The sequence below is a fragment of the Danio rerio genome, chromosome 23 (assembly GCF_049306965.1).
Source record: "Danio rerio strain Tuebingen ecotype United States chromosome 23, GRCz12tu, whole genome shotgun sequence".
Classification (NCBI taxonomy): domain Eukaryota; kingdom Metazoa; phylum Chordata; class Actinopteri; order Cypriniformes; family Danionidae; genus Danio; species Danio rerio.
In genome coordinates, this window is record NC_133198.1 from 43,707,501 (window position 1) to 43,730,866 (window position 23,366).

At 38.4% G+C, this 23,366-nt stretch overlaps 1 protein-coding gene across 8 annotated transcripts in view; it reads right to left on the reverse strand.

The window, feature by feature from the left end:
• Positions 1 to 20,262, reverse strand: part of tgm1l3 (transglutaminase 1 like 3) — a 189,251-nt gene extending 168,989 nt beyond the window's left edge. For 4 of the 8 annotated variants that reach the window (XM_073939370.1, XM_073939368.1, XM_073939365.1 and 1 more), the window contains exons 1-2: positions 20,203 to 20,262; positions 15,011 to 15,201 (exon numbers count right to left, since the gene is read on the reverse strand). The gene's annotated coding sequence lies outside the window, so the exon portion shown is untranslated. Of the gene's footprint in view, positions 1 to 1,143; positions 1,302 to 15,010; positions 15,202 to 17,389; positions 17,458 to 20,202 lie in introns of those variants that run through there. The other 4 variants (XM_073939383.1, XM_073939369.1, XM_073939367.1 and 1 more) reach the window with 3 other exon arrangements.
• Positions 20,263 to 23,366: the final 3,104 nt, after the last annotated feature.

Genomic DNA, 23,366 nt, shown 5'->3' on the forward strand with positions numbered 1-23,366 from the left:
GTGACAGCACTACCTACTGCGCCATCGCGTCGCCTAATTAATATTTTAATAAATAAAACTGTGTATAATTACTGTTTTTAGATTACTGCGGGGGTTGGGTTTAGGGTTGGGATAGGGGTAGATGTTAATAAAATACAACTAATTGATAATTTAATAAATAATATAAGTGATTCTAGAAATTGGCGAGGCAGTGGCGCAGTAGGTAGTGCTGTCGCCTCACAGCAAGAAGGTTGCTGGGTCGCTGGTTCGAACCTCGGCTCAGTTGGCATTTCTGTGTGGAGTTTGCATGTTCTCCCTGCCTTCGCGTGGGTTTCCTCCGGGTGCTCCGGTTTCCCCCACAGTCCAAAGACGTGGTACAGGTGAATTGGGTAGGCTAAATTGTCCGTAGTGTGTGTGTGAATGTGTGTGTGGATGTTTCCCAGAGATGGGTTGCGGCTGGAAGGGCATCCACTGGGTAAAAACATGCTGGATAAGTTGGCGGTTCATTCCGCTGTGGCGACCCTGGATTAATAAAGGGACTAAGCCGACAAGAAAATGAATGAATTCTAGAAATTCTGGCTGAAGCTTTATATCTTGGAACAGACAAGAACTGAATTGAACTGAATATTCTGTTTCCTCATAAGTTAACTTCATACTTAAAAATATTATTTTATAAAGATTCCATTTAGAACCTTTAACATTTAAAGTCCGCATGAACTGGAAGGTGCTACCATTTTTTTTTAAGTAGAAAAATTATCAAAACTTATCATTTTCATGCAAGATGCTAATGGTCTAATCCGATTCAATGAATTAAGCTAAGCTAAAAAAAGTGTCAGACCCAAAGACCATCTGGATGGATTAAAAAATGATAAAACTCAACAGTTTAACTCTATAGGGGAGTAATGAAATTGTTAAAAAAAAAATAAAGTGCTGTTTTCAAAAGAAGGTGGAACTACAAACGCCTATGTGTCAGCATAGAGGCAGACCCAAGCTCATTCTGAAACCCAACCCAAGCTCATTCTGAAAACGTAGTCCCGTGGACGTTTCTGGAGACCGCGAAATACGTCCCGGGAGGTACGTATGGCTGCATTTAATTTTTTTTAAACGAACGCTACGGGGCGGTGTGACGCCGTTCCCTTTCGCGCTTGCCGGCTGACCGCTTACCTACATGTGGAGGGCTTTCCTGCCGCAGTCAGTTTGTCCGGTCAGCTCATCGTGTGCGTCGGCAGACTTTAGATGCAGAGAGGAGGAGTTGACAAAGGCGTCCAGGTTCGAGTCCGGGGAAGAGCGGTTCCAGAAACCAGGTAAGACAAAAACAGAATCTAAAAAATAAATCGAACGAGTTCATAACAGGGTGAGAACGTGGTGAAATCCAAAAACGTGGTAAAAAAAAAAAACAGACAAGGGTTTTTCTTTTTCTAGACGGCTTCTCTAAATTGTTGCTTGGTTTTAGGGAAGTGAGCGGGCGGGCGGGTCAATCAGTAAAATTGGTTGGATTCAGGGAAGGAGGAGGGTGGGTCAGCCGATTGGCCGGTCGCGGATGTCAACGTGTCAGCATAGCGGCAGATTTAAAACACGACTAATGTCATCTCTGTAAAAAACTGAAAATGCTAAAAGAAGTTAATCCATGGAGACTACAGTGTTCATTTGTGAAATTAAAAGTTTACATTTATAGGGCCTCTAAGTTGCTGCCAATCTTCAGCATATACAGTGTAAAAATTGTTGAAACTTGTCATTTCAGAGCAAGATGCTAACAGTCTAATCCGATTCAATGAATTATGCTAAGCTAAGCTAAAAGTGCCAGACCCAGAGATCTTCCAAATGGATTAAAAATGATAAAACTCAACAGTTTAACCCTAACTGAGATATAAAATAGTTAAGATAAAATAAAGTGCTCTTTTCAAAAGAGGGTGAAGCTACAAATGCCAACATGTCAGCATAGAGGCAGTTTTAAAAACAAGATTAACGTATATGAAAAACTGAAAAATGCCAAAAGAAGTGGTTCAGAAGAAGTTAGCCAATAGAAACTAAATCGTTCATTTGTGCAACTAAAAGTTTACATTTATAATGCCTCTTACTCGCTGACATAATCTTCAGCAGGTCCGATGTGAAAATTGTCAAAATGTGTCATTTCAGAGCAAGATGCTAACGGTCTTATCCAATATAAAGAATTATGCTAAGCAAAGCTTAAAGTGCCAGACGAGGAGATCATCTAAATGGATTTAAAAATGGTAAAACTCACCTCTTTAACTTCAGGAGTTTATAAAATGGTTAAATAAAATAAAGTGGTCTGCTACAAACGCCAATGTGTCAGCATAATGGCAGATTCAAAAACAAGGCTAAAATGCTAAAAGAAGTGGCTCAGAATAAGTTAGTATGATAAATAAAGTGTTCATTTCTGCAACTAAAACTCCACAGTTGTAATGCCTCTTAGTCGCTGACATTATCTCCAGCATGTATATTGTAAATATTATTGAAACGTGCCATTTCCGAGCGAGATGCTAACGGTCTAATCTGATTCAATGAATTATGCAAAGCTAAAAGTCCCAGACCCGGAGATTAGCTGAATGGATTAAAACAATGGTAAAACTCAACAGTTTAACTTCAGGGGAGTAATAAAATGTTCAAATAAAATAAAGTGCTCTTTTCAAAAGAAGGCGGAGCTACAAATGCCAACGGATCAGCATAGAGGCAGATTTAAAACACGACGTTAGCTCAAGGGAAGTATGATGCTTATTTGTGCATCCTGAAACTCCACATTTATAATGCCTCTTAGTCGCTGACATGTAATCTTAGTAGCTTTCATTATTTCCAGCAAGTCTGATGTGAAAATGATCAAAACTTGTCATTTTCGAGTGAGATGCTAATGGTCTAATCCGATTCAATAAATTAAGCTAAGCTAAGCTAAAAGTGCCAGAGCTGGAGATTGGCTGAATGGATTAAAAAATGGTAAAACTCAACTGCTTGCCTCTATAGGGGAGTAATAAAATAAATGTATTTAAAAAAATAAAGTGGAGTGTTCCTTTAAGATCAAGAAATCCTAGAGAAACCAACCAAGAACATTTCACTTTATTTGCTTTTATAGAAAGCAAAGAAGAGGGTTTATTGTGACAGCCGAGGATCAGAGGATCAGTGTGTGATTTACCGGTTCATACGGTATTGGTCTGGAAGAGGTCGCTTGAGTTTTTTCCATAACAACACGAGTCGGACTTTCAGCGGTGTGCATTACGCTGATTAACCCAGACGTTTAATCAACTGGGCTGCGATTGAAAGATAAAACAGCGAACGCACGCCGCTTTTCCACGCCGGATCACTTTACATGAAACAAAAAGGTCATCACGCCTCCTCTAGATTATGCAGCCAGGGCCTGTGGACACGGCAACGACCTTTACAGCAGGTCTGACTATCATGAATATAATAATTAGTTTCTGAGAATGTGTTATGAAGGCAAGGGCCACAGACAACAGCTCACCCACAGACTGAAAACATCACTGCAACACAACACACACACAGAGACCAAGAGGCTGTCATAATTACTCTCCCTGATAAATTAACATGAATGAAAATGATGAATGATTTGATTAAAGTAATGCAAAATAAAAAAAATTATGTATGGTTAGCTATTTTTTTATTAATTGAAATAATCTACATTTCAATTAATAATAAAATAGCTAACCATACATTCTTATTGTATATTCAGTGCATCCGGAAAGTATTCACAGCGCTTCACTTTTTTCAAAATTTTTTATGTTACAGTCTTATTCCAAAATGCATTAAATGTATTTATTTCCTCCTTTTTTTTTACTGTTGCAAATTTATTAAAAATAAAAAAGCTGAAAAATCACATGTACAGAAGTATTCACAACCTTTGGCGTGAAGCTTTAAATTGAGCTCAGGTACACTCTGTTTCCACTGATCATTCTTGAGATGTTTCAGCAGCTTAATTGGAGTTCACCTGTGACAATTTCAGTTGATTGGACATGATTTGAAAAGATATACACTTGCCTATAGAAGGTCTAAGGGTTGACAGTGCATGTCAAAGCACAAACCAAGCATGAAGACAAAGGAACTGTCTGTAGACCTCCAAGACAGGATTGTCTCGAGGCACAAGGCTGGGGAAGGTTACAGAAACATTCCTGCTGCACTGAAAGTCCCAATAAGCACAGTGGTCTCCATCATCCATAAGTGAAAGATGTTTGGAACCACCAGGACTCTTATTAGAGCTGGCTGGCTATCGAAGCTGAGTGATCAGGGGAGAAGTACCCTTAGTCAGGGAGGTGATCAATAACCCGATGGTCACTCTGTCTGAGCTCCAGCGTTCTTCTGTGGAGAGAGGAGAACCTTACAGAAGGACAACCATCTGTGCAGCAATCCACCAATCAGGCCTGTATGGTAGAGTGGCCAGATAAAAGCCATTCCCCACCTGGAATTTGCCAAAAGGCATCTGAAGGACTCTCAGACCATAAGAAACTAAATTCTTTGCTCTGATGAGACTAAAATTAAACTCTTTGGAGTGAATGCCAGGCACTACTTTTGGAGAAACCGAGGAACCGCTCATCACCAGACTAATACCATCCCTACAGTGAAGCATGGTGGTGGCAGCATCATGCTGTGGCGATGTTTCTTAGCAGCAGGAACTGGAAGACTAGTCAGAATAGAGGGAAAGATAAATGCAGCAATGTACAGAGACATCCTGAATGAAAACCTGCTTCAGAGTGCTCTTGACCTCAGACTGGGGCGACGGTTCATCTTCCAGCAGGACAATGACCCTAAGCACAATGACAAAATATCAATGGAGTGGCTTCACAACAACTCATTGAATGTCCCTGAGTGGCCCAGCCGGAGCCCAGACCTAAATCTTACTATACATCTCTGGAGAGATCTGAAAACGGCTGTACACCGTCGCTTCCCATCCAACCTGATAGAACTTGAGAGGTACTGCAAAGAGGAATGGTCAAAAATTCCCAATGACAGGCGTGCCAAGCTTGTGGCATCATATTCAAAAAGACTTGAGGTATTGAGCAAAATACTGATGTTCATGTACATTCAGGTTTTTTATTTGTAATAAATTTGCAACAATTTCAAGAAATCTTTTTTCACAATGTCATTATGGGTTATTGTGTGGAGAATTTGAAGGAAATAAATGAATTATATTGTGTTTTTTTGTTTGCTTACTAATAACGATAGTTACATTGACCCGAACACCCAGAGGAAACCTACGCCAACACGGAGAGAACATGCAAACTCCACACAGAAATGCCAACTGACCCAGCCGGCACTCAAACCAGTGACCTTCTTGCTGTGAGGTGACGTCACTGAGCCTCCCTATTTCATAATTTGTTTTGGATTATTATTAGTAAAGATTTTTTTCTATTCACTCCGCTGTAAATGCTTTAGTCATTCAAACGCAACCGTTTCTCATGGAAACTCAACAAATGCGACCCAAATTGAGTTTGGAGACGGAAAGAAACTGGGGGAAAGAGAGAAAGAGACAGACGGGTTGAATAAACAGCGAGTCTCTGGTCCGTGTTTCAGCCTGTCTGTCTGAGGGAGTGTGTTTTCCGAGAGTTCATCTGAGGACTCGAGCGAGCGCTTCTGCAGCATGTGTGCAACAGCAGTTTCACCCTTCATCTGACCTGCATTCACTCCCTTACACACACTCATGTGCTTTTACAACCCAGAAAAACCTCTGGAGAAAAACAGCTCTCGTTCCAGCTGAAATAACAAAGAGCTGGAGACCACAATGAGAAGACAGACACGCATGCAGCCATTCACATTTACTCACCGACCAGTTTCAAACAGTTCATGGTCTCTGTTCCAGTCTCAAACACACTAAATGATTAGCCCTCCGGTTAATTTTCTTTTCTTTTTTAAAATATTTTCTAAATGATGTTTAAGAGAGCAAAGAATTTTTCACAGTATTTCCTATAATATTTTTTCTTCTGGAGAAAGTCTTATTTGTTTTATTTCGGCTAGAATAAAAGCAGCTTTTAATTTAAAAAAAAACTATTTTAAGGTCAATATTATTAGCCTCTTTAAGCAATATTTTTTCAGATTGGCTACAGAACAAACCATCATAATTCAATTGCTCCTTTCACACAGTGATACCGATGAATATCCGAAAAACTTTACCAGTAAATTCAAATACATGCTTTTTATGTTTATGTTTACACATCCATTCATATGTACTGGTAAGTTTTGACATCATTAACCAAAACTGAGCTGCGCTAGTATTAAACACCAAGGGAGTCGGTCATATTCTTGAGGATTTCACTTTTATGTAAAACTTCATACTATATATTTTGTACATATATTGGTACTTTTACTCCACTACTTTCCTTCAACCTGCAGTCACTACATAATTTTTTATTGTCTATGGCAGTGGTTCTCAAACTATTTTCACCAAGTACCACCTCAGAAAAAAAATGTCTCTCCAAGTACCACCATAATCAACAGTATTAAAATAATGTAGTGTAGTTGGCAAAATTAAGCAGCTACAGCACTGCGCAGTTCGAAAACCAGGCAGAGTCATATTCATTCAACGAAATTATATTCCGTACAAAATATGAAGCCGCTCAGTCGGTTATCATCACGTGATTCGCGGTGCAGCATTCTGAAAATTTAAGATGTTTTCAACTGCGCATGCCTGGAATACACAAGCGCGTCGCGCTGCAGTTCTTACTCATTTTCCTAGCCTGTGGGTTAAATTTTGGCACTCAAGAGACCGAGATGTAACAAAAAAAACGGAAATTCATGATTTTTTTGTGCGGCCGGCTACCAATTGATCTTTAGACCGGTGCCGGTCTGTGGCCCGGGGGTTGGGGACCACTGCTCTAGCATGTATCTGCTCTGCAAGCACCACGCACCTCTTTCTCTAGTTCTGCCCCAATTTAATTGATTTCTACCAGCTGATAACGTGATGCACTAAAGTAGACATCTGCGCGGGACTAAATTTTGACACCCGCTCCCGCCAGGTTTTAGCCCGAACCCGACCACTCCCGCTTATATTCAGCATTTGTACCGCTGCCTGACCCGCCCCGTTTTCTACCCGCGGCACCTAATCCCACTAAAGAGCGGGGGAGAACAAAACCGAAAACCACCCAGTTTTACAGAGTCCAGACAGCCTTTAACAAGCTGTCTGTGTAAACACACACACACACACACACACAAAGCTCTCATTCGTGAGCACGCACACACGCACATGCCCACACACGCACACACACACACACACACAGAGCAACAAACAAGCATCACACAGTCTCGTTCACACACATACATACCCAGCTCGCTAGCTCGGGAGCAGGGAGTGATATTGCTAAACGGCCCGCTCCTGTCCAAAATTAAACCAGTTACCGACCGTTCCCGTGATTGATTCAGAAATTTATTCCCGCGCCGATTAAATCTGTTCAGGTGACGCTGCTACCGCGGGACAGCCGCAGGAATGCAGACCTCTACACTAAAGTAAACATTTTAAACACATCGCTTTGATCGTAGGCTTTAGGGAACAGCCAATGCTGATCACATTGGTGTTCTCGTAAGCATCAAATGATTAAAATTGCATTCATTTTTTCTTTCATTACTCAGTGATTCCTCCACATACCACTAGAAGTAAGTCCGCGTCCCACTAGTTGTACAAGTACCACAGTTTGAGAACCACTGGTCTATGGGGATTAGAAAAATCAGCCCTGTGATTCCTGCATGCTCTTTAGGTGAACTGAATAAATTAAACTGGCTGTAGTGTATGAGTGTGTGTGAATGAGAGTATGTGGGTGTTTCACAGTACTGGGTTGCGGCTAGAAGGGCATTTGCTACATGAAACATATGCTGGAATAGTTGGTGGTTCATTTCGCTGTGGTGACAACTGATAAGAGGATGAATGAGAATGAATGAATAATAGTTTTGTAATAATATTTTCACTATGTTACTGTATTTCTGGTAAAATTATTGCCATAATTGAGACGAAGAAACATTTTTTAAATTGAAAATAAAATAAAAACGATGATCAGCTGGCAATGTACAGTACTCATGAACTAGATTCATATTTTTATGTGGCTATAAACTGAGCTCTCTCACAATGAAAGTCTTTTTCTCGCTATCAATCACTCCTTTTTTCTTTGCTTCTTTCTTCATGCCATCCAGGGTGTTTCTCCAGTTCCATTTGTCAGTGTCAGAGGGAAATCTGGATCAGGACACAAGCAGAACAGCTTAAATTTAATGAAGTGCACACACTAAACAAATCAGCATTGCTTTCAGGAGACTCATCACCTCTACGCTTTATAATAGAGAACAGGCCCGTTCTCTTTTCATCTCACTCAAAAACAACAGAAGTGCATTAAACTCCCACAAGCTGAAAAGAGAGAATCCTTCAAGTTTGTTTGGATGATCTTGGTGAAGCTTTATGAAACGGAGAGTGAAAAGACCTCAGAGATACAAAATGAGTAGAGTTTGAGAATGAGAAGCAGGCCGCAGACAGACGGAGCTTAATATTCACACTCAGGAAAGACTCTTTGTCTGGATGAAGTTACACAAATGTAAACTATAGCCATGAAATAGTACCTCCAAAATAACCTGCAGGTGTGTTATGTAAAAAAATAATAATAATTTAACTCTGTAAAAGGTGGCACGGTGGTTCAATGATGAGCACTGTCGCCTCACGGCAAGGTCGCTGGCTCAAGTCCCGGCTGGCTCAGTTTGCATTTCTGTGTGGAATTTGCATGTTTTTATGTTATTAAAAATTGTCCATAGTGTAGGAATGTGAAAGTGCATGGGTATTTCCCAGTACTAGGTTGCAGCTTGAAGGGCATAACATTAAAATAGAATCTGCAAAAGACTTTACAGTCATTCATTCATTTTCATCCGCTTATCTGGGGCCGGGTCGCAGGGGCAGCAGTCTCAAGAGATAATCCCAGACTTCCCTCTCCCCAGACACTTCCTCCAGCTCTTCCAGGGGGATCCCGAGATGTTTCCAGATCAGCCAAGAGACATAGTCCCTCCAGTGTGTTCTGGATCGTCCACTTCTCCCGGTGGGACATGCATGGAACACCTCCTTAGGTAGGTGTCCAGGAGGCATCCGAAACAGGAGCCATCTCAGCTGACTTCTCTCGATGTGGAGGGGCAGCAACTCTACTCCGAGCTCCTCTCAGGTGACAGAGCTCCGGCTATAGGTGAATTGGGTAAACAGAAATTCTCCTTAGTGTAGGAATGTGAGAGTGTATGGGTTTTTCCTTGTACTAGGTTGCAGTTGGAAGGACATACTGTTAAAACAGAATCTGCAAAAGAGTTAACAGTCATTCATTCGCTTTCTTCCGCATATCTTGGGCCGGGTCGCCAGGGCGGCAACCCGAGGCATTCCCAGGCCAGCCGAGAGACATAGTGTCGTATACCAACTTCTTATCAATTAGAAATTATCAGACAGGAGGTTTTGAAAATCAGAAAATAGACCTTATTCTCCATAATAAAGCCGAGAAAGAACAGAGCAGACTTTTCTCTTTCTCCTTTTCTTTTTCTCCTCTTTCTAATGTCTCTGTGTTTTCCACAAGTGAAGTTTATTTATAAACAAATTTCGAGAGGATCACGTGCTTATGATTGTTCACAGCTGTTCCAACTTTAGCTAACGACTGATTATCCTATAAGATGATCCTTAACTCACTATAAATAACCAGACTTTTCTCATCTCAATATCTTCGCCTTGAAGAAACCCCCCCACCCAACCCTACTTTCCCTCCTTTCAAACGGGTGTCACGGTGGCAAGCGATTAGCGCTGTTGCCTCACAGCAAGAATGCACCTGGTTTAATTCCTTTCCAAACCAGATGGCATTTCTGTGCGGAGTTTGCTCGTTCTCCCCGTGGTCGCGTGGGTTTTCCCCGGGTCCTCCGGTTTCCTCCCACAGTTCAAAAACAAGCACTCTAAACAATTAATACAAAATACTTTAGCTAAACTCTGAGTACACCTTTCAGCATCCATATCTGAGACTTAGCTACAACAACCAAGAGGGGGAGTCATCGAGATCTACCTGAGCTCAAACTCCCCTCTCGCCTTGCAACGGGAGGGAGCCCAGGGCTCGAGGATCTTATAAGCTCAGGGCTCTGTCCCGGGACAGCACGCCAAACTAGCTTTATTATCAATCATCAGCTAAGTGTGAACTCTTGAAACTTTATACAGGTTATTTGACACACCCCTATGCGTCTCATTTTAACTTTTAATCATTTTAGGATAGGTTTTTACTCTAGGTGGTCCTGTTATTCTTGGCTCTCTGCCAGCTTGCTACGGTCACCAGAGATGTCACAGGTCTATGTCAGCAACTGTTTTAAAACCAAAGTTCTCTCTCCATAGATGCAACTTTTGCAAAAGGATTAAGGGCCCTATCATACACCCGACGCGATGTGGTGCAAGGCGCGACGCAATTGTTATTTGCTGCTTTCAGCTCGGCGCAAGAGTCATTTTTAGTTTTTTTAACGCTTTTTAAGTAGCAAATGCATTTGCGCTCATATGTTTTGGTGCGTTGCTATTTTGAGAAACTGCAATAGTCTGTTCTTTAGACCAGAACAAAGCCGGTCTATTGTCTGGCGCAGAGTGTGCCTGGCTTACACACTGTTAAATACACACAAGATGTAGAGCAATACGCAAAATATGCATCTTTACATATGAAAAAGATATAAAATATTAAGGATATATATAGGATATAATAAGGATATATAAATAGTATATAAATATAAAGGATTAAAATATTACAAAACATATTATTTTCTAGCCTACATGAATTTAAAAACTACCGCCTTCATACTTTCTTCATCTCGGGAGGCTTTTTCAGTTCATTCAATTTGCTTTTGTATGTTTTCATTATTAGCAGTATTATTTATTATATTCATATTTATATTTGTTTTATTAAAAACAAGCTTAGATTTGTCCACCTGTCAGGTTTTAGACCATATGGGCCACAGCATGTGTATTTGGATATGACTCAGTTTTTTGACCACACTTCATTTTTGTTCATTTATTCGTTTGCTGCAAATTAGAACTGGATTTAGAAATAGTTTTGAAACAAATCTTTGCGCTTAACAAAAAAAAAAATATATATTTATAGGCTAATTGATGTCTGTGCATACAGGTTTCCCTATCCACGAGAGCGAAAGTGAAACTAGATTATGAGATACTTTATCTCTCATTCTTGCTTGGTAGATGCTCTGTTTAACTGTTTTCTCACTTGTGAAATGCTTAGTTTTTTCACTTACACTTACTTTACATCATGTAAATAGTAAATGCGCTTATGTCGCGACGCAACTGGCTCTAAAAGGGAATGGGAGATGAGACTCTGATTAGTTTATTCTCAAAACACACCTATAACTCATTAAGAAAATAAACTCAACCCTTTTAGACTATGCGCCATGGCGCAAAGCGGATTTTCCCATCCTTAAATTAGCAAAAGTGGATTCTGACACGCCCTGAAAGCGTTTGCACCCTACGTTTTGCGCATGGACCTTAAAATAGAGCCCTGAGGGTTTACAACCATTGTTATGATGGTACAGTAACTTGATAATATGTTACTCACTTTAGATTCTGACACATACAGCTTCATATGAGTATGCCCAACTGAGTCTGGTTCTCTCAAGGTTTTTTTTCTTCACTCCCATCAGGTGAAGTTTTTTTCCCTCTCCGCTGTTGCCACTGCCTCGCATGGTTCAGGATTGGTAGAGCTACGCATTGATGAATTTGCTCTTCAGTGTTTGAACTCTCAGTAATGATTAAATCACACTGAACTGAGCTAAACTGAACTGAACTTAAACACTAAAACCTGAACCACACTGTTCCACACTGTTACTATGACCATTTATGTGAAGCTGCTTTGACACAATCTACATTGTAAAAGCGCCATACAAATAAAGCTGAATTGAATTGAATTGAATTGAATTTAACATATATAATCAGTGCTTTACATATTCAGTCATTCTACATAATCAGTCATTCTTCAGCATAGCCTTCTCCCAGTGTTGTTCCTGTGCAGGCGTACTAACCTTACACAGACATATCACAGTAGTGTTTTTACCACAGGCTGGCATGTTTGCTGCAAACACTCCATACTAGGCCTCCTCCTGGTGGGACATGCCTGGAACACCTCCCTGGGTAGGCATCAAAGAGGCACTCGTAACAGTTGCCCGAGCCACCTATGTTGACTTCTCTCAAAGAGCTCCTCCCGGGTGACAGAGCTCAACACCCTATCTATAAGAGTTCATTCCAACCGCTAAAAACCAAACTTTGAATGAAACGAGATTGGCAAAAACATCTATGTTCTGCGTGTGTGCTTCCTCCTCTGTACATGTGCAGCTTTTATTTATGGTTATATGACTCAGAATGCACTTCTGTCCCAATGTAAGCAAGCAACAATTGCAGATGAAAAACAGCACAGATGCTGAATTTATCTTCAACAAATGCTTGAGCCAAACACAACAGAGACACGAAGAGGGAAACAGCTTCATTTAACTTGACAACAATAACAAGTGAATGAATCTGAAAAAGAAACCGAACAAGAAATAAAACGAGGGAATATAAGGAAGCAAGGAAATGCAGTAACATTTAAATATTTGGCATCAGAAGGATTACTTGATTTTTTATTAAAGAAGCCTCTCATGCTCATTACAATGTTCATTTGTTATTATTTTTTTGGACGGCACTGTGGCTCAGTGGTTAGCACTGTCACCTCACAGCAAGAAGGTCACTGGTTCGAGTCCCAGCCGGGCTACTTGGCATTTCTGTGTGGAGGTTACACATTCTCCCCGTGTTGGCGTGGGTTTCCTCCAGGTGCTCTGGTTTCCCCCACAGTCCATACACATGGTCTATAGGTGAAGTGAATAAACTAAATTGGCCATAGTGTGTGAGTGTGAGAATGAGTGTTTCCCAGAACTGGGTTGCAGCTGAAAGGGCATTCGATGTGTAAAACATAAGCTGGATAAGTTGGAAGTTTATTCCGCTGTGGCGACCCCTAAGGAATAAAGAGACTAAGCCGAAGGAAAATGAATGAATTAATTAACTATTGTTATTTAATTATAAAAAATGTATAAATGATTCATTAATCCAGTCTTCTTCAGTGTCACAAGATCCTTCAGAAATCATTCTAATGTGCTAATTTTATTATTATTATTATTTTAATTTTTTTTTTTTTATTAAAGTAATTATTATTGAACTGATTGCAGCATTAAAATAGTCTTTACTCTGTCAGTTTTGATCAATTAAATGTGTGCTCGATGAATAATAATAAAAAAAACGCTATACTTATGAATTACAGCATATTTCAATCATATCCAACACTTTATAATGAGAGTTGCATGAAAAATCATGCACTAATACCTAAATTAAATATTGAAAATTAACCATTACACCACAGACATTGAATATGGGTTCATGTATCAAAAATAGCCTGAAAATGTCACTTTATTATTCCTTTTATTAAAAAAATAGGGATAGCTCACCCAAAAATGAAAATATACTTATTTATTCCCCCTTGTGTTGTTTTCCAACTTCATGAGTTTCTTTGCTCTCTTGAATATAGCTGAAAACCTGTAACCATTGACTTCCATAGTGCAAAAAACAAATACTATGGAAGTCAATAGTTACAGGTTTTCAGCATTCATCAAAAGAAGCAAGACACCTGTAATCATTGACTTCTATAATAATAAAAACAAATACTAAATGCTATGGAAATCAATGGTTACCGGTTTTCAGCCTTCTTCAAGAGAATCAAAAAACCTGTAACCATTGACTTGTATAGTGGGAAACACAAATACCATGGACGTCAATGGTTATAGGTTTTCAGCATTCTTCAAGAGAAGCAAGAAACCTGTAACCATTGACTTCCATAGTTGGAAAAACAAAAAACAAATACAATGGAAGTTGATGATTACAGGTTTTCAGCTTTCTTTAAACAAATCAACAAACCTATGACCATAGACTTTCATAGTAGGAAAAACAAATACCATGGAAGTCAATGGTTACTGTTTTTTAGTGTTTTTCAAGAGAAACAAGAAACCTGTAACCATTGACTTACATAGTAGGAAAATAAATACCATGAAAGTCAATGGTTACAGGTTCCCAGCATTCTTCAAGATAAGCAAGAAACCTTTAACCATTGACTTCCATAGTAGGAAAACAAATACTAAGGAAGTCAATGGTTACTGGTTTTCAGCTTTCTTCAAGATAAGCGAGAAACCTGTAACCATTGACTTTCATAGTAGGAAAACAAATACTATGGAAGTCAATAGTAACTGGTTTTAGTGTTCTTCAAGAGAAGCAAGAGACCTGTAACCATTAACCTCCATAGTAATAAAAAAAAAATATATATATATATATATATATATATATATATATATTATGGAAGTCAATGGTTACCTGTTTTTAAAAGTGAGAAACCTGTAACCATTGACTTCCATAGTAGAAAAATAAATACTATGGAAGTCAATGGTTACTGGTTTACAAGAGACCTGTAACCATTAACTTCCATAGCAAAATAAATAAAATACTATGGAAGTCAATGGTTACTGGTTTTCAGCTTTCTTCAAGATAAGCGAGAAACCTGTAACCATTGACTTCCATAGTAGGAAAAGCAAATACAATGAAAGTCAATAGTTACCGGTTTTCAGCGTTCTTCAAAAAAACCAAGAAACCTTTAACTTGTAACTGACATATTAGGAAACACAAATACTATGAAAGTCATTAGTTACTGTTTTTTACCATTCTTCAAAATATCTGCTTTTTAAGTTCAACAGAAGAAATTAAGTAAAATAGGTTTTAAAGAAGTGTAGAGTGAGTAAATGATGATAGTTTTTATTCTGGGTGAACTATCATTTGAAATAACAAATGTGGATATTATTTACAAATGAAGGCATACAGAACGACTCCTTATTAGTCTCCCAGACAGTATTAGTTAAAATTGAAGTAGTTTATGAGTATCCATGCACAGTTCAAGTTCTAAAATAAAGAGAATAGCAAAAACACAGACGCAATCGCAAATGTTCTGTTCCAAAAGGAAAGCAAGCAAACCTGTTCATGGTGTTCTGCCGTGAGTACAGTGTTGTGTTTGTGGTTCAGCCGTCAGCGTGACACACAGGTGAGATCATGTGTTTTAGCCTGAACTCCTTCATCACCTCCTGCTACTCAGTCTGCACATCTGCTCCTGCAGCGCTGCGTTCCTGCTGAGACGGATCGTGGACGAACCACTGTTAACCAAACACCTGTGAGACACATAAAAACACAGAGATTAACCGTCACGAACAATCAGCCTTCAGCCTGCTGTCTGAATACCACTAGTGGAAAGAGGACCGACAAATCATCAGTCACTTAACGAAATATATTAGTTTAACTAAAAGTTACTTTGACTTAATGGAAAAAAAAAGTTACTGTAACTCATAACCTGAATATATTAAGCAGAACTCAAGCCAAGTTAGTTATGAATTAAGTAATTAAATTTTTTTCTGTAAACTCTAATGCTAGAAGAAATACCAAACCATTTGAGTATCTATATTGCTCATGAATTCATTCTATTAACTGATACCAATTATAACTAGAACCTAAAGTTCATTGATAAACTTTGATGTTGGCTTGAGAAAGTCAAACGTTTATGGCATTGTTAGGTGGTTGCTAAGCAGTTGCTAAATGGCAATGCTCGTGTACATGTTTGATCAAATGCTAGTACTTAGTAGGCATTTCTAGCATATGTTATTGCATTTAGATAATCATTCATAGCATGTAGCTAATCGTTATTAGCACTTGGCTTCCATTATCATTGTTACCATGCATAGTACACAGGAAGTCCCATTTGCTAGCATGAGTCAAACAAGCCAATGCCCAGGTCCCTACGATGTTCTGATGTAGAGATATTGCTATTTTTAAATGGTTGCTAGGTTATACTGTTTTATTGCTATGGGGACATTTGACAGGTTAGTGATGATGATACATCAAAGCTTCTTGGCAATATGAGTGATCTTAATCAACCCCGATGTTTCTATGACAGTCTTTATGAGTGTCAAAAACTGGACTTGAACATTAAGTATTCCTGGTGTTGGGTTGCGGCTGGAAGGGCATTCGCTGTGTAAAACAAATGCTGGATAAGTTGGCGGTTCATTCCATTGTGGCGACCCCTGATTAATAAAGGGACTAAGGGAATGAACATTATGTAAAAATGGCTTGCTGTATTGTTTTGAAAATACAATGCTTAATAAGTGTGAAGGTGATACATGCAAAAATGGCTTGTCGTATCAGTAAAAAATATGGAGTTTAAGTCAAAAATAGCTTGCCATATTTTGAGAAAAATAATGCTTAAAAATTATTTATTGGAAAACTATAAGTCTGATAAACCTTAAGATATAGCAACAAAATCTACAACATCTAAATACAGCTTTTGGCCAAATTTGGGGCTTGTATAATTTTTTTTTATATGCCCGGATTATAAAAAATTTAATATTTAACATTTTTCATTAAAAAAATGATAAGTCTTACAGGCATGAGGAGATATAGCAACAATCTTGAATGCAGAAGGCACATTTTGACCACATTTGGGCCTTGTGGCATGAACGCCCTAGGAGGAGATACGTTTGTTTTCAAGGACAGAGTAGTATAACAGTTGGCTTTCTCAAGCAAACATAATAACTAAACATATTTACCTTCATACATTCATTGTCTTTTCGGCTTAGTCCCTTTATTAATCAGGGGTCACCACAGCGGAATGAACCACCAACTTACCCAGCATATGTTTTACACATGCAGCGGATGCCCTTCCAGCCGCTACTCAACACTGGGAAACACCCATACACTCTCACATTCACACACTACGGCCAATTTGGTTCATTCAATTCACCTATAGCACGCGTGTTTGGACTGTGGGGGAAACCAGAGCACCTGGAGGAAACCCACGTGAACACGGGGAGAACATGAAGACTCCACACAGAAATGCAGACTGGCCCAGCCGGGGCTCAAACCAGCAACCTTCTTGCTGTGAGGTGATCGTGCTACCCACTGCGCCACCGTGACACCTTCATATTTAACTTATTCATTAATTTTCTTTTCAGCTTAGTCCCTTTATTAATCAGGGGTCACCACAGTGGAATGAACCACCAACTTATCCAGAATATGTTTTACACAGCAGATGACCTTCCAGCCGCAACCCAACACTAGGAAACACCCATACACTCTCTCATTCACACACATACAATTTAGTAATTTAGTGTATCCAATTCACCTGTACCACATGTCTTTGGACTTGTGGGGGAAACCGGAGCACCCGGAGGAAACCCACGCCAACACGGGGAGAACATGAAAACTGGCCCAGCCAGGGCTCAAACCAGCAACCTTGTTGCTGTAAGGTGATCGTGCAGTAAGGCGATTAACCAGGGGTCACCACAGTGGAATAAACCACCGACTTACCTAGAATATGTTTTACTCAGCAGATGCCCTTCCAGCCGCGACCCAACAATGGGAAACACCCATACACTCTTTCATTCACACACATACAGAGAGAGAGAAAGAGGGGGGGGGGGGGGGGGGGGCGTTAATATTATTGCCAAATATTCTAACATTTAAAAGTCATCAACAGCAATGAATAATATACAAGGTAAAATGCATAAATAATAATAATAATAATAATATGTTATAAATCTAAAACATTTTTTAAGGTTTCCTTTTGATAAAAACTTTACAATTTTAGGATTCACATTTAAAAATATTTCTTTTAAAGTCTCTCCAGATAAAAATTGTCTAATAACATTAAAAAATAGGGCATTCCACAAGAATATGTTTAACAGTTTGGTTTTTGTTGCAATATAGACATTTTATGGGTTCTTCTCCTTTGAAAAAATGTTCAAGTGAGTCTTGCGTGTCCAATGCAGCATCTTAAGCAATCTCATTATGTCTTGACTTAAAAAATAAATCAGATTTTCTTCCTATTTCTTGCTCAAAAAGTTTATTTTCTAAACACTGATTCACACACATACACTTCAGACAATTTAGTTTATTTAATTCACCAAGAGCGCATGCCTTTGGACTGTGGGGGAAGACAAATCACCCGGAGGAAACCCATGCCAACACTGGAAGAACATGCAAACTCCACACAGAAATGCCAACTGGCCCAGCCGGGACTCAAGCAGCAACCTTCTTGCTGTGAGCCACCGTGCCACTCAACTTAATGTCATACTAATTATTTTATCCATTATTTGATGAAACACAGTCAAAATGCCAACATAAATACAACATGTTAGCTTCAATTTAAAGAAAACCAAATTAATACTTAAATAATTAAATTAAGCAACAAACTGAAGTAATATCAACAAATATGAGACATGCAAACACAGAAATTCCAACTGGCCCAGCCGGGACTCGAATCAGTAACCTTGTAGCTCTGAGGTGACAGTGTTAACCACTGAGACACCATGCCTTCCAACATAATGTCATACTAGTTATTTTATCCATTATTTGATGAAACAGTCTAAATAGCAACATAAATACAACATTTGAGCTTTAAAGCAACAAACCGAGGTAATAACAACAAATATGAGACATGTTGTTAATGCATACTAATTCACATACTAAAATAAAGACATACTCGCTTACATAGCTCCAATTTAACAATATTAAAGGGGTTTGTTTACTGAAAAATTAAAATTTCTTCATCTATGCACACTCAAAATGTTTATAAATTTCTTTCTACTGTTGAACATAAAGGAAGATGTACTGAAGAATGCTAAAATTAGCAGCCATATTGTAGAGAAATAATAAGTGTTATGTAAGTCAGTGGCTGTTTTTATCAACGTTCTTCAGTTTATCTCCTAGAAAGAAACTCCAACAGGTTCGAAACAGAAGAGTAAATAGACCATTTTGAAGGATGTAAACAATATCAATGGTCCTAATGTATTTCCTGTGTTACATTTTTAATTGCAAAAGCCTTCAAGAATTCAAAAAAGTCCACATATTGATCAATAATGTTATGGCAGCCATTTAACATCAAGATTTGATTAAATTGCCTTGTGTTAATTGTTGAAATAGTTAGGCAACAAGCAGGAAAGTTTATGGGACTGTGACATCGCCACATTGAAGTCTAAAAATGATGGTAGAAATTAAATTTTTGGGTGAACTGTGCTTTTAAGTCTTCAGTTCTGTCTTTACTTCTTTTTTTATTTATATTTTCAATGTCACATTAGCAGCATTGGCTATATTCATGGCAAAACCTATGCTAAATAAACAATATACAGGGTGGGCCATCTATATAGATACACCTTAATAAAATGGGAATGGCTGGTGATGTTAAGGTCCTGTTTGTGGCACATTAGTATATGTGAGGGGGCTTGTATATGACTCATGAAAGAATAAAGTTACGTTTAAAACCAAGCACACCATTGTTTTTCTTGTGAAATTCAAAATAAGTTTATTAAAGTGTATCCATATAAATAGCCCACCCTGTAAAACAGTCATATCAGCTTCTTCACAAACACACATTGGAGAGTCATATACAATATATTAGTTTGATTAAAGATAAATGTTCTACAATTTTTCTATAAGACGCCTTTTCAAACATTTCCCTTAAAATATCTCCTAAATAAAAACGTTCTCTAATATCATATACACATTCTATTAAAATATGTTTTGTCATCAAAATATTCTTACACAAGTCACAGATAAATACATATTCAATAAATATGAAAGTGCATCTCGTATGTGTGATCATGTCTGCTTTCAAAATGGAAATTATTTTTCATTTCATTGTTGTTTCTACATTCATCCAATTCAAATTAACATACGGCTTTAAAACAGGTTTTGACTTTGTTTTTAATCCACTTTTTGGCAACATGGACGTACAAAATTGTTTGTGGTGTTGGTGCGAAATTAACCCTACTGAAAAAAAACAGCTAAAACCAGCTTGACCAGCCAAAACCAGTAATGTCCAGCTTAACCAGGCTGGTCAGGTTGGTTTTAGCTGGTCATTTTTCAGCCCAGACCAGGCTGGAATGGCTGGAAATGGTCAGACCAGGCTGGAAATCAGACTGGAAATAGCCAAAACCAGCTGGTGAACCAGCTAAAACCAGCCAACCAGTTTAGGCTAGTTTAAGCTGTTTTATTCATGAGGAAAATGTAAATATGGAAAGGTACGGTTAAAACTAGATACTCTACATCACAGTAAGCATAAGTTGGACAAAGCTTTTAAATAATACGATAACAATATCAAGTGACATTAAGGCCTAACTTACCTGTTTTGTGGAGCTAAATTTAGTATACTCCACTGAAACCGGAAGCCAGCTCGGCAATTCAGTATTTTCCCATTTTGTAACATGTATGACACATTTCATTAGCCGTATATAATCATAAAATGACAGGAAATGCATAAATTATTTGCGCTATACGCTATAAGTTAACTAAGCAATCAAGCTGCTTAACGAGCGTTGAAACTTACAGCAAATCATAATATATGAAACCGGAAGTCCTAGCACATTTAAGTTGCAGGCCTACTTTTTTAGTCTTTTTAAATAGGCTAATGGAATGTATAAGGTTTAGGGATATAAATATACAGACTGTATGAATTTCATTGATACATAAACGTTATTTCGACTCGGATAAGAAATAATTCACGTTGTTTTAGGGTTTGCTGCCCTCTTGTGTTTACACCGAGTCCTCACAGTAAGACTTAATATTTCAGCAACAGGTCAATCAGTTAATAATGTTACACAGTATAACATTAGTTAATGAACGTCATTGCGTGCTAATTATTGATGCAAAAGAACATAATATTAACCAAATAAAAAAATAGCACATTAGATTTAGAGTTGAAGTCAGAATTATTAGCCCCCCTGTTTATTTTTTTCTCAATTTCTATTTAATGGACAGATTTTTTCAACACATTTCTAAACATAATTGTTTTAATATCTCATTTCTAATAACTAAATAGGATTTATTTTATCTTTGCCATGATGACAGTAAATAATATTTGACTAGATATTTTTCAAGACACTTCTATACAGCTTAAAGTGACATCGTAGACCAGGGGTCACCAAACTTGTTCCTGGAGGGCCGGTGTCCTGCAGATTTTAGCTCCAACCCTAATCAAACACACCTGAACAAGCTAATCAAGGTCTTACTAGGTATACTTGAAACATCCAGGCAGGTGTGTTGAGGCAAGTTGGAGCTAAACCCTGCAGTGACACCGGCCCTCCAGGACCGAGATTGGTGACCCCTGTTGTAGACTATCGAGAGAGGAAAAAAATAGCGTAAAGGGGCTAATAATTTTGTCCATAAAATGGTGTTTAAAAATTAAAAACTGCTTTTATTCTAGCCGGAATAAAACACATAAGACTAATATTATCAGAAAAAAAATATTATCAGACATACTGTGAAAATGTCCTTGCTCTGTTAAACATCATTCAAGAAATATTTTAAAAAAGAGAAAATTTTTTGGGAGTGGGGAGGGGGATCAAAACGGTCATGTTCTCTATTGTGTTTAGTGTTGGTCAACTGTGGTAGCATCTTTTAATTAGGAAAAAAATATTTTATTATTATTACTATTTTTTATTTTTATTTTTGCTCTTTTATTGATAATTTTTCTGTTCTTTCCTATTATGTGCTTATTGCTGTTTTTACTGTTTTATGCTCATATCATGTGTTTCTTTTCTCTCTGTAAAGCCCTGTGGCAGTTGGAAGCGTGCTATATAAATAAATAGAACTTGAACTTGAAAAATTAAAGAGGAGCTAATAATTCTGTCTTCAACTGTATATGTAAAACTGCTGTAGTTAAATAAACTAAATAAGAAAAATATATATAAATAACTACATTCATTCATTTTCTTTTCGGTTAAGTCCCTTTATTAATCAGGGTTCACCACAGCGGAATGAACCACCAACTTATCCAGCATATGTTTTATGCAGCGAATGCCCTTCTAGTCGCAATCCATCACTGGGAATAAAGATCTTCATAAAAACAATATTTCTGTAAGTAGAAAAATATTGTAGCCTATATATAGTCCAAGACATTATATAAACTACAGTAAAATATAATCTAATGAGCTGAATACATAACACAATCCTGGTTAGCACGGTGGCTCAGTGCTTATCTGGGGATTACTGTGTGGAGTTTGCATGTACTCCCCACGTTCACATGGGTTTCCTACGAATGCTCCGGCTCAGCGGAAAGAAATGCCTGAATTAAATAAACTAACTTGGCCAGAGTGTGAATGTGCGTGTATGGATGTTTCCCAGTACTGGGTTACAGCTAGAAGGGCATCCGCCGTGTAAAACATGCTGGATAAGTTGGCGGTTCATTCCGCTGTGGCGACCCCAGATTAATAAAGGGACTAAGCAAAAAAAGAAAATGAATCAATGAAATTGGCCATAGTGTATGAGTGTGAATGAGTGTCTATGGCTGTTTGCCAGTACTAGGTTGCAGCTGGAAGTGCATCTGCTGTGTAAAACATATGCTGGATAGGTTGGCGGTTCATTTCACTGTGGCGACCCCGGATTAATAAAGGTACTAAGCCGATAAAAAAATGAATAAATGTATGAGTGTGACTGAGTGTGTATGGATGTTTGCCAGTAGTTTGCAGTTGGAAGGGCATGCTGTGTAAAACATATGCTGTATTAGTTGGCGGTTCATTCCACTGTGGCGACCCTAGATTAATAAAGGGACTAAGCCGGTAAGAAAATGAATGAATGTGTGTGAATTAGTGTGTATGGATGTTTGCCAGTTCTGGGTTGCAGCTGGAAGGGCATCCGCTGTGTAAAACATATGCTGGATTAGTTGGCGGTTCATTCCACTGTGGTGACCCCTGATGAATAAAGGGACTAAGCCAAAGGAAAATGAATGAATGAATAAGACAACCCTGTCTATTGTAAACATTGTATGTATGTATGTTTGTTTACAACGTGCATAAATAAAAACAATGTGAAAGTAATATATTTTTAGCTTTAAAAAGTCAAGATAAAATTAATAAACGCATGAAAAAAACATATGTAGCAGCCACTGTATCATAACATAAATATTAAATATAAAATTACTGAAGATAGAAACTGTTATATGCACAAAATGGAGGAGCCTACAATTAAACACATTAAAACAGCAACTCCAACCTAAATGAAACGCGCGAAACTAGCTAATTATACGCTATAATTACGTCATATGAGATACATGTTTTGATGGGTCCCAAATAGCCAGCATTAATGTAAAAATAATAAGTGCTGCTCGTGCATCTCTCGTCTCCCCCGGATAAGATAACGCTTTAACGCTCTAACAAAGGAGTTATCCGAGCGCACCGGCATGAGCCCCACATGGCGCGACTGCGCATGCTCAGTTGCGGACAGACCGGTGTCCAGTCACCGTCAGACGCACCGCTCAGAAGCGTTTGCCTCATATGCTCCGGTCCCGTTA